Consider the following 15347-nt stretch of genomic DNA (forward strand, 5'->3'; position numbering starts at 1 on the left):
GACCTAATCAAAAGTCATACCAGATGTTCCAGGCTTCACATTCATACAACATCCTCTCCTCCTCGTCTTTATTCCCTGTCTCCCATTTCTTCTATTTTGCCCCATTTCCTCTTTTTTTCTTCTTCACTCATCTGGCCTTTTATTCATTCATGTCAACTTTTGTACAGCCTCCTTCTCCCTCCTCTTACAGCTACACTCACATATCCTCTTATTCATCTTTACTGCTTTTAAAGCGTCTCTTTTTTTGCATCTTACTTGATCCTGTTCCATTTTGCTCAATTTTTGTTTTATACTCTTTGTGTCGATTGCATCATCCCCTTAACTCCCCCATGCTTAATTTGCTTAGATGTTCATACTGCATCTTCTTTTCCGTTCTTTTCGCATTTCCCTTCCCTTTGTCCCTTTACTTGTGTTCTTCCATATACATACACTTTCAGTTCAAGATGCTCAAAATATTAAAAGGAACAGTCATATTTTGCTATTGACGTCATACAGTATTTAATCTTAGTTATATTTAAGTAGTCTGAAGTTGACAGATGTTCCACGGTTTGTCTCCGTACTTCATTTTCTATCACATGTCTCCCCCGCCTTATGATTCATTTTCATTCTTGGGGCTGTTCTTGTCTTGAACGACTTCACTGACTTTAGAATGCATTGATGCACATCTTTTCCAAAACGCTGTTTTTCTTGCATGTTCAAATCTCATGCCGTATCTTTATTTACCATCTGCACCCCTATATAACCCCATTTTTTAATTTCCTCCTCGTTTTGCATCTTTTCTTTCTTTCCGACCCTCCAAAGTCCCTCACATCCTCCTCCTCCCTCCATGCCATTCATTCTCTGAGGCCTATTGATTCTCTACTGAGGCCTTTTTTCCCCCCTCTCTCAGCTGTCGGAAGGAGATGGGATCTTCTGATGTCCCTAACCACGACAAACTTTTTTTTTTCTCCCCCTCTGGGAAAACTCGATTTGATTACGACATAAACCCATAAAAACACAAATGTGAAACATAAGGAAGACAGAAAAGACTATAAATGCTTCCATTTTTATTCTGATATCCATATTTATCCGTTCCATTTTTATTAAGGACTTTATGAGAAGCAATATGTTACATTGTCTATGTAATGTTACATTGTCTCATAACATCTCAGATGCTTGTTTTTTTTTTTTTCTTAAATATGTGTGCATCATTGCAAGATAGAAAAATATATCAGCTCCTGCATGGATATGTTTCCATTCGCCCCCTTTGTATATGATCTTAGCCCACTGTCAATGTTACATCAACTAGACTTTTCCTTCCTTTCTCCTTCCTTTTATCTCTCCACCCTGCCAAACGTGTGCCTCATTTTGTCGAGGCTCAAAGTCCTCCCTCACTGCCATCCTCCATTTATTTACCCCCTTCTCTCCCACCCATCCCTTTAAGTATTGATCGCGCTGTCCACAATATGTCATGGTGATTGGCAGTTACTAATTGGCCTAATCCCACCCTCAGGAGGCTCGTAGCTCTTGGGCTGATCTGGATACAGCTGTCCCATTGTCCAACAGCTGACACCCTGACCCTAAGGAGCCAGTGAGGGGTAGTAGAAAGCAGAGATAGTGAGGTGGAGGGAGAAGTGAATTATCATTGGAAACACACCTTTACAGCCACGTAAATGTAATTTTCGCAAGCTTAATTGGAGAAGCAAGATTTTTTGCGACAATTAGCCTATGCGCCAATGTTTTAAAATGATGGTGAGGCCAAAGCACAGGGGCAAACAGTCTGATATTTGGATGGAGATCACAGGTAGAAGGCTTTAGACAGGAGAGAGCAGAGAGAGAGAGAGCTGGAGGGAGAGGGGTCACCAAGTGTCGTAAGAAGCATCCTTAAGCAGACCCAGATTAGCTTTGCTCTATTGAGAATGCAAGGGGCAGAACACAAGGTCTTAGAGGATGCTACTAAGCCTTTAAAGACCACCCTTCAGCCTGGGATGTACCCCCTATCCCATTTATCCAGTAACTGACACACACCGTTTACATAGACATTAGCCCAGAGAGACCTTACTGGCCGAACATTCGAGCTCAAAGGAAGGTCGTGATCTGTTCACCAAAAAGTCATTATTCATTTTATAGCTCTGAAACTGTTTTATTCATAATGATTAAGTGCAATCATGGATTTATTCCAAAGCAGTCTGAGTGTCGTCAAACATTTTACTCCATTGGAAGTAAAAGCCTTTGGATAGCTAATAACTGTATTAATATTTAATGTAGAGTTCTTCTCTTGTGACAGCTGTTCAGTTGTGGATATCCTAACATGGAATATAATATTAGGAATTAGAATTAGGAGATAAAAAAAAACAAAACATGGAACATAAAAAAGACAATTGATTGTAATTTAAAACACAAACTGAAAAAAAAAACTCTATACTTGTATTTCCTATTGATCTGACCTTTGACCTTGTTGTTCATAAACCAAATACAATACAACACGTTGTGAAAAATGCTTTCAGGGATTCATTTTAACATGCTATTGATCTGTATGGGATGTTTGTGGTTGTGGGGTTTGATTTGAAAATATAAACCATTTTAAGGGACTGTCTTGACAGCGACATGCCTGTCTCATGAATTACTTGAGAGAACACAGGAAAGGTAAAAATGTTATGGTGAACTGAGACGCATGGGACGTGCCCTGGAGGTATAAAAGGGAGGAATTGATCGGCAATGTTGCGGACCATTACACATACCATGCATGTGTAATGACCCTAATTACCCCTCTAAATTGCCATCACCAACCCCTCACCCACAAACCCCAACAAACACTCCACTCAGTGACAAAGTGGAGGACACAACAGTCATTGTACCGAGAGATCCCCCCCTCCCTGCAAACTGATCCCCTGTGCGTTCTCCCCCCGTTCTCAGCTCCCTCCCTATTTGTGTTTTCCAAACCAATGCATGAACGCGCTGGATACTTGATAATAACCCCCTTACCCCACACATGGTTTTTGAAACCAAGTTCCCTCCCTTCCCTCTCCAGGTTGACACAGAGAGCTCTTTGTTATGCCAAGCTGCAACTTCAGTAGACCCTGCAATGTTGCTTCTTAAACTTCCCACACTATTTTATTCTTGGAAAGAAATTCTCTGAAAAGTTTCTCGTCATGACCTTGGCAGCTCCAACACACCTTTTAATGAAGACTGCTTAAAGGAAAATAATAATTCAAATCAAAATCACAGCTATTATTTCTACGCCAGGTGCTAAATGTCAACATCAACAAGTACCACTGTTGTACTGTGCAGTGAGGTGGCTTAAGCAAATGTATCTGTTTCTCCCCGCTTATTGTACGGGGATGTTCCTCTCCTCTAAATGTCACAGAATGTGTTCTTTGATGTATCTCTTTTTATCTCCAGAGTGAATCCCGGCGACACAGACCTCTCTTTGCTTCATAAACGCTTCTTAATGATCGGTGCCTTGCTGGGTTGAATGGGATATTAGCATTCTCTGTGAATAAAACATAAGGACTATTTTCATGTATAAAAAGGTCAAAACTGATGTCTAGACAAGGGATAATCTATTTGCCCCTGTTTATGCCTTTCACTGTTCACACATACAAAACAGCACTTGCACACACACGCACACATTTGCGGTACAGGATATCTATAAGGACTTTCCAAAGGCAAGAGTCACTTCACAATCCCCTAATGAATAGTTTCCTTCACCACAGAACCTAATCCTAGCCTAATGTCTATAACTTTCAAAGGACTATTTTAAAGTATAGACCATTTGCACTTGAAGGGATTATTAAGGCCTTCCTGTGTTTATCATAACATCTGGTTCTCTTAAAGATAAGAACACTACAGGCAAGATGTGTGCTTCAGCCCACATACAGCACAGGGTAACCTTGTGTATGTGACCTTTAGGGGACACGAGTACATGCAGACATACTGCCTGAAAGGACTTTTATATGTTGTTCTGGTGATACACATGAGCACACAGACACACATATTACACACTGACCTTGCATGGTCAGCTTTAGACCAATCTGTGGTGACTCCCACACACACATGTGCATTGTAACTTTGTTTGTTCTGCCTTGCCACTGGAATATAAACAATATTGATAGCATTTGCTTTCATATTACCACAATACAAATCAACAGAGATGTGCCAAATTTGATGTCACTCCACATCACCAATAATAACACATGGAGTTTATGAAAATGGCTCAAAGCAACTGCTGCATCACTGGATTTATAAATAGCTCAAACAGGATTATATGTAGTGCACATTTCAAACTAACTGCAATAAACACTATGTTTGTGCTAGGATATACAGCCTATATGTAATGATAACTGCTGTAACATTATCTTTATAATTAATATTTGTTGAAATAAAAGTAACTGAAGCTTGTCAGATCAGTTTCTACAAAGAAACATCCTCTTTTATTAATATCTGCTATTAAGATTCACAATTTTAAATAGTATACAATTGTCACTGGGTAATTGCATTTCAATGACTGTGAGGAAAAGTGTCTATGAGTGGGTAGTTGGTGATCTGTTTGTTTCATTCCTTCCAACTCCCTCTACATATAGGTTAGCTATGGCCTTCTGTATAGTGAAATAACTATTAGACCGTCCTGGTGGAGGCTACAATATACAGTATCTGTCATTCATTTCTTCTCCTTTCACTTTAAAGGTCAGTGCAGTCACAGCTGCAACTGATCGCTAAAGAAAGAGAGAGAAGATATAAAAACAGACAGAGAATGAGAAATAGAGACGATTGAGAAGAGGTTACAAATGATGAAGAAGTGGATTTGGACAGACAGAATCTTACAGAGGAAAGATGACGATGTTTTTTCCCACGCTATTTTATTTTATTTTATACAAGGACTGATCTTCATGTGTCTGAGTCAAATCAGCAGCATGGGAAAAGTGAAATAAACACTGACCAACAAAGAAGCACCCGTCATATTTAATCATATTACACCAGTATAAGTGTCACATGTTACAGTGGCGCATGGGGAGAGAGAGACAGAGGAAAAGGGCAGATAAAAATAAGAAAGATAGGAAAAAGAATCAGACAGTGAAAATAAATGATAGAAGCTAAACCAAAGTGTGGGAGGTAAAGGAAATGTTAACAGGAGGAAAAATAAACACATATACACGTAGAAAAAGAAACACAAAGCGACTGAGGGAGGTAAATGGAGATGTTATTATGGTAAAGAGGTCAAGCTTGCAGTGGTGTTGTGTCTTAGAAAAGAAAACAGCATTTTGTGCATGAATTATGTGCGTGTCAGAGTCCCGTGTGCACTGTCAGCTCACTTTCTCCGTTTCTGTGTATGAGTAAGACATCGTCTGGCGCTACACCCTCACATCAAGCTTTTCTGACAGCACTTATATTATTTCACAGATTGGTCTGTGTGTGGGTATATGTGGTACGGAAAATACTAGATAAATAAATACTTATCAGTAAAACTTTGTTTACTCCATGTGTTCTCGTCAGGTTTATTCATGGGACTTTAGCAGTTTCAGTGGAACTGGTTTCAGTTCATTTATTGCACAATTTGGGTAAATACAGAGGGCAGCGGTGATGGAAAGACATATTGAAGAGGACGGAATGAGAAAAGCGGAAAAAGAGGAGATGACTTTGTAGAGAAGGGAAAAGAGAGAAAAACTTGAGGAGTGAAGGAGACATGGGAGGATGGTAACTAGTACTTAAGTCCCAGTGTGATCAAAGCCTTGCCTGGCCTTGCCAGCATGCAGACTGGTAGTGCTGGAAATGCATTAACACTTTCACACTTTGAAACTAATGTGTGGTTAAGAAGTATTTTTCTCATATTTATCCAAATTGTACTGATTTGCACAGTAGGTTCAACTTTATTCTCCTTATGGTTTGGATCCAATCCACTCTATGGTGACAAAAACACTATCTCTGTTTGGCTGTATCTTATGCCTTTCATTTGCTTCAAAATTGATTAAGTCATGGGTGCCAATTTGACGATTTAACACTCACACTACCACTCAACAAGCAAATAACAGTTCTCCAAGTAGGGCTGTGATAACTCCGTGCATATGCCAGTGCCGTGGACACACAGTCATTGTCTTGCTTTAAAGATAGGTTGCCACTAATCTATTTTTGTGGCATTTCTCAAAATAATTCACATACAGAACAAATTTACTGGTAAGGCAGTTCAAATGTTAGAGCCACAACTCTTCTGTCTCCATGGAAAGCACTAGAGAAAACACCAAAGGCCACAGCAAAGTCTGTTGAAGGAACTAGGAAACACTAGGAGGTCGAAGAGAATGTTTCCCTAGCATTGGGGATATATTGTACGGATACGACAGACCATGTCATCATAATCAGGAAAATCAGGAAAAAATGGAGATGTACGACATGGAGATTAGGCCGCTTATTTCCTGAGAGAATGTTATAAATAAACAGGCACCAAATCCCTCCTCTCGCCATGAATTCAGACACTACACATCATAACAATTTGTTGTGCTTTCTGCCTTCCAGCTATATGTTAGGGGCTGTTCCTTTTGCAGCTATTTCTGTCCCTCTGTGCACTGGGTCATCCAATCTCATTTCTCACTTTCTCATTAGCCTAAACTGTGGCTAAACAAAGGAACAATGTGCCAGCAGGAATGTATGATAAATGTTGGATGTCGCAGATAGATACAAGGTTTGGAGACCAGGACAGTTTTCCATGTGTCAATCCCCTGCAGAGTCCTCTATATAACCCTGCTCATAATCAGATAATCAGATAAGCATTCATGAGACAATATTCAACTTTCATTATCAGCAACAACGTTTATGTTTATCAGCACGTGTAAATCCTGTTTGCAGATGGTTCACACCAGTTTGGAACAGATTGGACAGCCCCCGTGCCCCCCCCACACACACACACACACATATATATATATAGACAAGAACTAACACATTCACATATCGTACCTTGAGGCAATAGCTATCTGTCCATGGAGTTCACCTTTGGAAATGTGTTCTGTCAGCAAAATTAATGTACAACAATTAACATAACCAGTTTAATTATGATAATCAACACCAGCTTCTACAAAAGTGTGTGCATGTGTGTGTCTGTGCACATTGCGGTATGCTTTAATGGAGAGAATTGAAAAGGGAGCAAGGGTGAAGGTGACGAGAAAGACAAGAAAAAGACAGCGCTTCAGAGATTTTACGATTGATGATCACTGTGTGCTTTCTCAACTTCTCCGTCATTAATTTCTATTATTTTAATGTAATCCAGAAACGGCTGTATACACGATTAAATGGTGTATCAAACATGCAAGTATGTGCTTGCTGCCCTAATGTATATCAGAGGAAAGGGTAGAGGAGAGGGTGGCACGGGAAAGACTACGCAGGGTGAGACAGATATGATTGACCACTTCACTCATGGCTGCACACTCCCCACCCACACACAAACACACTGTTAATTATTATCCTGTATAATGAGAAGCAAATGACTCATTAAATCTCTCCTTGACCCGAACGATGCGGCAACTCGCCTTCCTTTCTCTCTCACTGACTCTTCTGTATTTTATACGAAATCTGTCGGACCCAAAGTCTTTTCAACTGTGAATTATTAATTGCTGTTAAAGCAAAGCCAAAAATCCTCCTTGATGACACTCTTGAGGATTTCTTTCAAAACAAACTCAGAGGAGAATGTTAAAAAGGCTACGGAATTTCACATGTGAGATGAAATTTATTTTTGACCTTCATCTCTACTCCTTGGCTTCCTTGCTCCTCCTCTCCTCTCACTGTTTTCCAGTGTCCCTCCCCACTGAATACCATCTACCAACAAAGTCACGCAGTTAAAATTGGCTGTGAGAGAACAACCTTGCTTTTCTTTCTCTCCTGTGACTGGCATCATGAGACCACAAACCACCTGACTGCACCTAACGACTGTCACAGAAAACAAATTACACTGGATTACGCAGATATGCTCTGTCACACGCTTGTGGGTGCACACACAGACCTCGCAAAATCACATTGGCGTTACGTTTGTTTTCACATTTGAGCGTGCGTTTGCTGAAGAGAATGCTCTCAGGCACACACAGAGACGCGATGCGCTGATCAATATCGCTCTCTATCTGGAGTAATCAATTATCATTCTAATCCGATCAATGACCCTGTCAACACTGTATTGTGATCATCAGTATTGAAATCGATGAAATCGCTCTTCAATTAACATTGATCCAGACTCCACCAGGGTCAGAATTACACCACAGCCTCATCATCTGGCAATGAATCCACATAGGTCTGTTCCGCACTGGCTCCAAAGGTTAAAAACACACACACACACACAGCTGCAGTGCCTGTCTCTGTGTTCCCTGGAATGAGATTTGACAGCAATTCACATTTAAAAGTTTTACATTTGATAGATGCTGGAGTGTTTCTGTGCTGCCATGTGTTTTTGATAATTACTCTAAATTTAGTTCTTGTTGTTTTCTGGTATTCTGCTTCATGTCGCCAAATCCTCAAGTGGATCTATTGAGACTAAGCCTGCACTAATTAAACAGCTTCAAGGTGACTTTGCTCATCAAATAATGAGAGCATGGGACATATTTTTCGTTTGTTTTTTGTGGCTTTTGGGTTTGTTTGTTTGTTGTTTTTACCCCAAAGTTAAAATGATTTTCCAGTTCCAGGTCCATTTGTTTATTTATTTATCTTCTATGTCCTTTTTGCAGGCAGCATCAGGGCCTTATGTTGACCTTATTATGTGGTCAAGGTCATGCACATATAACCTTAACAGGTCACAGAGCAGAGAGATGGATGTTGGAAGCGATTTTGATAAAATGGCTTACATTTCTAACAGACTCAATCTTTTCTTTGGCTTGTTGATACTTTTTCTTCCAGCTGTTGAATGGTGTAAAAATATATGTAAAAAATTATTTGTGAAAATGTAAAATTTCACAAACCTAGCAGACTGAAAAATGTCAGTCAGTTAAATGATGGGATGACAGCATTTCTTTCCTGTCAAAGCCTTGTTTTTCATGTGCTGAACTTGGCTGGAAATTTACTGTCTCCAGTCCATGTGCTATAACTTTCTTGTCACAGGAATGTTGAACACTTGAGGACTAATTGAAACCACATGAGCACCAGGAAAAAAAAAAGAGAAACATACAGGCTCATAGCCTAAAGGCAAAGGAAACTAAAGTCAAAGCATTTTATCTTGAGGCTAACTGTCAACAACAGTGAACAACCTGTGTGTTTTAGACCGCCTCTCATGCAGCAATATCCAGGAAATGTTTTCCCCATCCACCTCAGCCCTCGTTACATGCAGACAAATCAGCCACTGTCTTTTTCTCTTGAAAGGGCAAGTGAAGGGATTAGAGGTCAAAAACACTAATTATTGGATCTGTCATTAATCTGGTTGAGACCGGAGGTTAGAGTTATAATCCCATCACACTGCCACAGGAAATTATGAAACACTTCACCACCACATCTACCTGACTTCACACAGTTCAGTCTCTGAAGGGAGACAAAGGCGAAAAGAAGAAGGTAAAAAAAATCAAGTATGAAAAGATGAATTAGAACTGTGCAGGAAGAAAGAAGGATAAAGTTAAACCAGTTCTCTGACTCGTCTTTTGTTTGCACCCTTGGACCCAGGGACCTCTTCACTGCTGTTCCCCGGTTTCTTTCTCTCTTTCTCAAGGAGGTCATGCAAATCTGACGGTAGCACAGGCAAGTCACACTGGTTGCGGTGATGCAGGGATGTATATGCGTGAATCCCATGTCCCTGGGGAGCCTAACTACCTCTCTGACTCTTGGCTGGCTCCTTCACAGAGAGAAACGGAGGATGAGAGAGAGAGAGAGAGAGAGACAGGGTAGAGGTAAAAGGATAGAAAGGAAAAGAATTAGAAAGAGCAGACAGAAGAAAAAAGAGGAGAGCAGTCATTGCTGCAGCAAAGCCCAACAGCTCCCTCTGTCGTCACTCCCTCTGTCGAAAAGGACCAGTGATCCTTTCATCTGTTCTCTTTTCACTTTCTTCCATTTTAAGTCTATTTGCAACGACGGCCTCTCCTTTCTTCCTTTTTTTAGAAAACTTTAAAATAAACTACAGAGTAACGCATAAGAGCAAGCAGCTGGTGCCTATTTAAATATAAATATAATGATTACAGTGTAATGAATTAATCCCTCTATCTTGCTGCCTCCCTGGTGAGCTATGTCAGCAGCATTTGCACAGCTTTAAACCCATTCCAGTAGTTGATATCTCCAAGTGCAAGCCTGCAAATTTTAAGAATGTGGAAAAAAAGTCATGCACATTTTAAAAGTGGCTCATGGCCAATCAGCTTTACGGATGAAAATGTCACATATCTTTGTTCATGTCTGCATTGTAAATTGATGTTAAATGTCTAAAGGGATAGACGGGAATCAAGAGAGGCCTCCAACTAGAATGAGACTGAAATTTTAGCTTCTACTCTGTTTATAAGGGATCTGGTGACTCTGTGTTCTATGCATTTCACGTGTATGTCCCCACAAACATAACACATTATGCAACTTTAATTAAGAGTGTGGAAGTGAACTTAAATACAGCAGCAAGCATTGGCCTAATTGTGTCTTTTCAAACACTGCTGAAGGACACAGCTTTCTCGGTGCTGTCTGCTCTTATGTAAATGTTCACAGAATTAAGTCATTTTATATTTACAAGCTATAAGGGATACAGCCATTAAGAGAGATATTTCCATTGCCAGGACCTGTAATGGCTTTGATGAATCTTGCAAATTTGACAACATTTCTGTGTCATTTTTTTGTGCAATTTCTTGGCTGAACATCAGTGAAAAATTGGATCCCTCACCCACCGTGCTTTCATCTGTCATCTAAGCCAGGTTACTGTCTGCAGCTCACCCTAAATAGCACAAAGATGTACTGGTGCAAGGGAATTCTATGTTTCTGTCCCGCCTTTTAAGTACACAATTACTTTCCCAGACATAAATCGCACAGTTGCGGGAATTGAAAAGGGAGCTATGTTGATTCCTGAGATAGCAAAGTGAAGACAGACAGGTTCCAGCTGCAGTTCCCATTTCAACTCAGACAACAGTGACTCTCATAAAAGAGTGAGACAAAATAAACTCCTGATAAAAGTCATGCCATCCTCCTTTCTTTCCCCACCTCCTCCTCCATCCTGATAGGAGTCATGCTCTTTTCCTCTCAGCCGTGCTCCTCTGATAGCCTTCACTGTTGTCTCTCTACTCCACACCTCATCTTATCCGCCAAACACATCCTCCTTCCCCTCGAGTTCTCTCTCCTCTCATGTCCTCTCCTCATGAGTGAATGTGACTGATATACAAAATGACCAATTAGGGAATAAAGCGCATGTTCAAAAGCACAAATCAAGCAGCGCTGGTGCTGTTTACAAAAACCTTTCTGTGCAGCCACAGTTACAAGGCTCTCAGGACAAACCCAGACATAAAATAAAACCAAGAAGCACAAATTCAGAACTAGGAAAAACAGGGACCTTTTTACTTGTGGTGTGTCTTTTAAGTGGCTACTGAACCACAACAAAAACTCTCAGGATTCGACTTTTCTTCTCTGCAATTTTGACTAGATTTTTGTCCAAATGGCAAATTGCAGGGAGGCAGAAAATATACAATGATGCACTCGCTGCCAAATAAGTAAGGACATGTGGAGCGGAGCCTCAACAACATTGTTGCTAAACTGCAAAAAAGTGTGAATGGCTTTTTGCGTGTTATAATATAACACTAGAAGTTACAAGCCTGTTCTTTTCTTTTTTTCATTTTTATAAACCGGAGCCAGTAGCTCAAAAAGGATCTCCGTCCTTTGTTAAACGTCACACCAAGTAACAACAGTGCAAACCTGCAGCCAAGCCATGGCTGGCAATAACCCGCTGTCAAATAAAATACAACAACAGCAAATTATTTTCTCAATGGCTCCCACAAGACTGAAGAGTACAGAGAGCATGGTGTGAGCTGGGATGGACAGAATGAGAGAGAAGAGGAGGGAAGTGTGGAGAAAGAGGGGGAAGAAGATGAAATGCTGAAGGGGAGAGAGGGGAAGAGGAGTTGGTGGTGAAGAGGAGGACGTTTCATTGCGCAACAGTGTGGGAGACAGGGGGAGAGCGAGAGAGCGCGCGCGAGACAGAGGGAGAGAGATTATTGCCTGCTTGAGAGCAGCAATCTTGAGCTGTGCCATGAATACCAAAGACTGTACAGCCTTACAGTCATCACCTCTCTGTCTTTCTCCCTCTACACCCCCCCCTTCTCTCTCCCCACTGAAAACGCAGCGGAATTGCAGCGACCCAAATCATGGACCAATGTCTCACTTAGATTATCTCTCCTCAAAAACGACTCACCAGCGGCACAGCACTCCATCCATCCATAATTATTTATATTACAGCAGCAACACCCGGGGACACATTTACAGTACATTTCAGCAGATGCCCGTGCAACAATTAAAAATAACTAACGTGGCTCTGCGGGGACGATGAGCCAAACGCACGGACCTAATTGAGTACAGATTGAGCGAGGATGAGCCCAGAGGCAAGTGGTGAGCAGTGTATGCATTTTTCATGCAGGTTCACCTGCACTGGCGCACTCGGAAAGGGCAAGGACGCAGCTCTGGTTGAAGTATTCAAATGAACTGAATACTAAACCGGATGGACTCTTCAGGGATTCACATTCAGGGATCTATAGTTTCTCAAAGAGACAACGAACGCTGCAGAGAGCAGTCCACGTGAGACACGAGAAAACGACACACAGTAATAAGGATTTTGTACAATAGGTTGGAAGGGAAATAAAGAAGTCGCGTTTGACAATTCACACTGTAAAGTACAAGTTGTTTACTGACCGGGGGGGTTTTGTTTGGCACAAAAAGCCCTTTAATGCAAATATCGCAGGGACTACTTCAAATAACGTTTATTTCAGGCTTTTATGTATGGTTTAATTAATTATGCATTTATCTGGATTAAACGCGCGCACATCAATTCCATACCTGATGGTGATCAAAAGAAAAGTTGTGCGTCGTCGTTACGCAGAGCCGCCGGGAGGCACCGAGACAATGAAACGGAGCCTGCACCGTGATAAGCTACTATACGTGGCCAGACACACACAAACCAGCCAGACGCGCACAGAAACGCACAGCTGCAGGTCGCGCACGCAACATACCATTGCCAAAATCCAGACACACGGATATGCGCTACGCTTCAAACGTGAAAAAAATCCATTCTACGTTATATGGAAACCACATACATCCAACCGTCATACAAGGAGAGAAGAAAGTCTGCTCTGTTAACAGCAAACATCACAAATCTAAACATTTCCTTACCATCGCCAATGCGCAACGGCTCACTGGGATTTTCGTACCAGTATACTCCTTTTTTTGTACAAACAACGTCATCAAACCTCTTCAAGTGAACTTTTTAATTGCGATGTTTAATCTCCTGTAGATACAGTGGCTGTGTGACAATTCAATGTATTAATTCAGCCAATGTGGAACCACAATCTCCCCAGCATCCCGGGAACCGAAACACTCCACTCAGTCCCCTCTCGCCAGTTTTACGCTCCGTGAAAGAGGCGCACGGGTGGCAAAAAATAAAGAAAAAAAAGTCGAGCGGTCCTTACCTTGATATTGAGAGACTCCGCCTGTCCAGGGAAATTTCCACAATACATACAAGCCAGTAGACAACGCTCACTTTTGCTTCTTAGATCAAATGTCCAACACGTCCACTGATTGAAACCCCACTTCGGTTCTGTTTGTGTGCGCTTAGAAGACCGGCTAACGAAATGAAGTAGAGCCAAGTCGGTTCCACTTCCACCCAAAATGTTCTCTTTTCCTTTTTTATCCGCCGGAGCGCAGAGGCAAAAAAAACAAAAAACAAACCAAGTAAGCGGGACTCAAGAATGAATAAAAAGATAAGGTAAAGGATAAACTGAGCAGCCGTGCGTCTTGATTAGGCTCCGAGATTGACGCGATGAAGAGGAGTGATGCTGGTGGGGAGGAGGAGGTGTTGGGTGGGTGGGTGTCGGGAGAGAAGAGAGGGAAATCACCGTAGCATTCCTCCCTCCTATCAAATCCGGTACCGTCGACGCAGTTTATCCGTCCTCCTTCCAAGAGCCTCGGAAATGGTGTGAGGGCAGTGAGGGAAACTGAACGTGTGCGCAACGGCAGCGACTAGAGAGAGAGAGAGGGGAGAGAGAGCGAGAGAGGGGGAGAGAGAGAGCGAGAGAGACGTCGCTGCCGATGGAGGGCGTTGGAAACTAGAGTAACCATCTCTCCTCTTACTTTTTCTTATCACTTTACATCGGTTTACTAAAGTAATAAAATATTCATTTATATGTTTATGTGCAGTTAAGGTACCTTTCATACAGCTTCTCATATGACCCAGCAAACAGTTATAAAAACAATTTTTACTTTAATAATATCAGGCTACTGTGAGCATTATACAGTACATTTATTTAAACTGATTTAGCTGTTTCTGGAAGTGATTTATATATATAAAAAAAAGAAGCAATTCTGCAAAGTGAGATTACAGTGAGACGTTACACCCTGTTTACTGTGACATTGAAAGCTGTTTCACATCAGAAATATATAGACCGAAGAGCAGCAGCAGCAGCAGCAGCAGCAGCCTCATACACAGAAGGGTAAATGAATGCAACAGTTGCTCTATTCTCATTGGCTGGGAGCAGCGTTTAACTGCTCCCAGGGCATATTTAGAATGTCAGGGGCAGCCAATGAGAGGCAAGGAGCAGGATGTGAGGTAGGAACGGCTGTGGGGGACCCTTCTTTCTGTGAGTCAGTTGGTTGAACAGCCCTATGTAAAACATTGTACTCAGTCCTTTACATTTTAAAGTTTTGTGAGAAATTCAGTGTCCAGAATTTCACATCTTTCCTCAAATGAGCAGATCAGAATGATGTGACTTTCATGCTGCTCTTGTGTTCCCACACTCAAATGTAATATAGAATTAGCCCTTCTCATCAACATGTCCATACTTTATTGTGTGTCTTTCTTCTCCTTTTGACTTCCATCGTGCCCTGTCCCTTGTGTATCCCTCTAATACACCAACTGTCCTCAGGTCCTCCCTCATAACATCCATGACCTTTCTCTGTGGTCTTCCTCTTTTCCTTTTGCCCGGCAGCTCCATCTTCATCATCCTGTATTCAATATCATCACTATCCCCCCCTCTGCACGTGACCAAACCATCTCAACCTTGCCTCTCTTACTTTATCTCCAAACCATCTCAACCATGCCTCTCTTACTTTATCTCCAAACTCTAATCCTGTCCATCCTGGTCACTCCCAACAAAACTCTCGGCATCTTCAGCTCTGCTACCTCCAGCCCCGTCTCCTGTCTTTTAGACAGTGCCACTGTCTCCAAGCCATACATCATAGCAGGTCTCACT

The 15347-nt window shown here is 41.6% G+C and overlaps 1 protein-coding gene across 2 annotated transcripts in view; it reads right to left on the reverse strand.

Moving 5' to 3' along the window:
- Positions 1-14084, reverse strand: part of cdh11 (cadherin 11, type 2, OB-cadherin (osteoblast)) — a 70989-nt gene extending 56905 nt beyond the window's left edge. For both annotated transcript variants that reach the window (XM_044045031.1, XM_044045030.1), the window contains exon 1: positions 13569-14084. The gene's annotated coding sequence lies outside the window, so the exon portion shown is untranslated. The remainder of the gene's footprint in view (positions 1-13568) is intronic.
- Positions 14085-15347: the final 1263 nt, after the last annotated feature.

This window comes from Solea senegalensis, linkage group LG15 (genome assembly GCF_019176455.1).
Source record: "Solea senegalensis isolate Sse05_10M linkage group LG15, IFAPA_SoseM_1, whole genome shotgun sequence".
Lineage (NCBI taxonomy): Eukaryota > Metazoa > Chordata > Actinopteri > Pleuronectiformes > Soleidae > Solea > Solea senegalensis.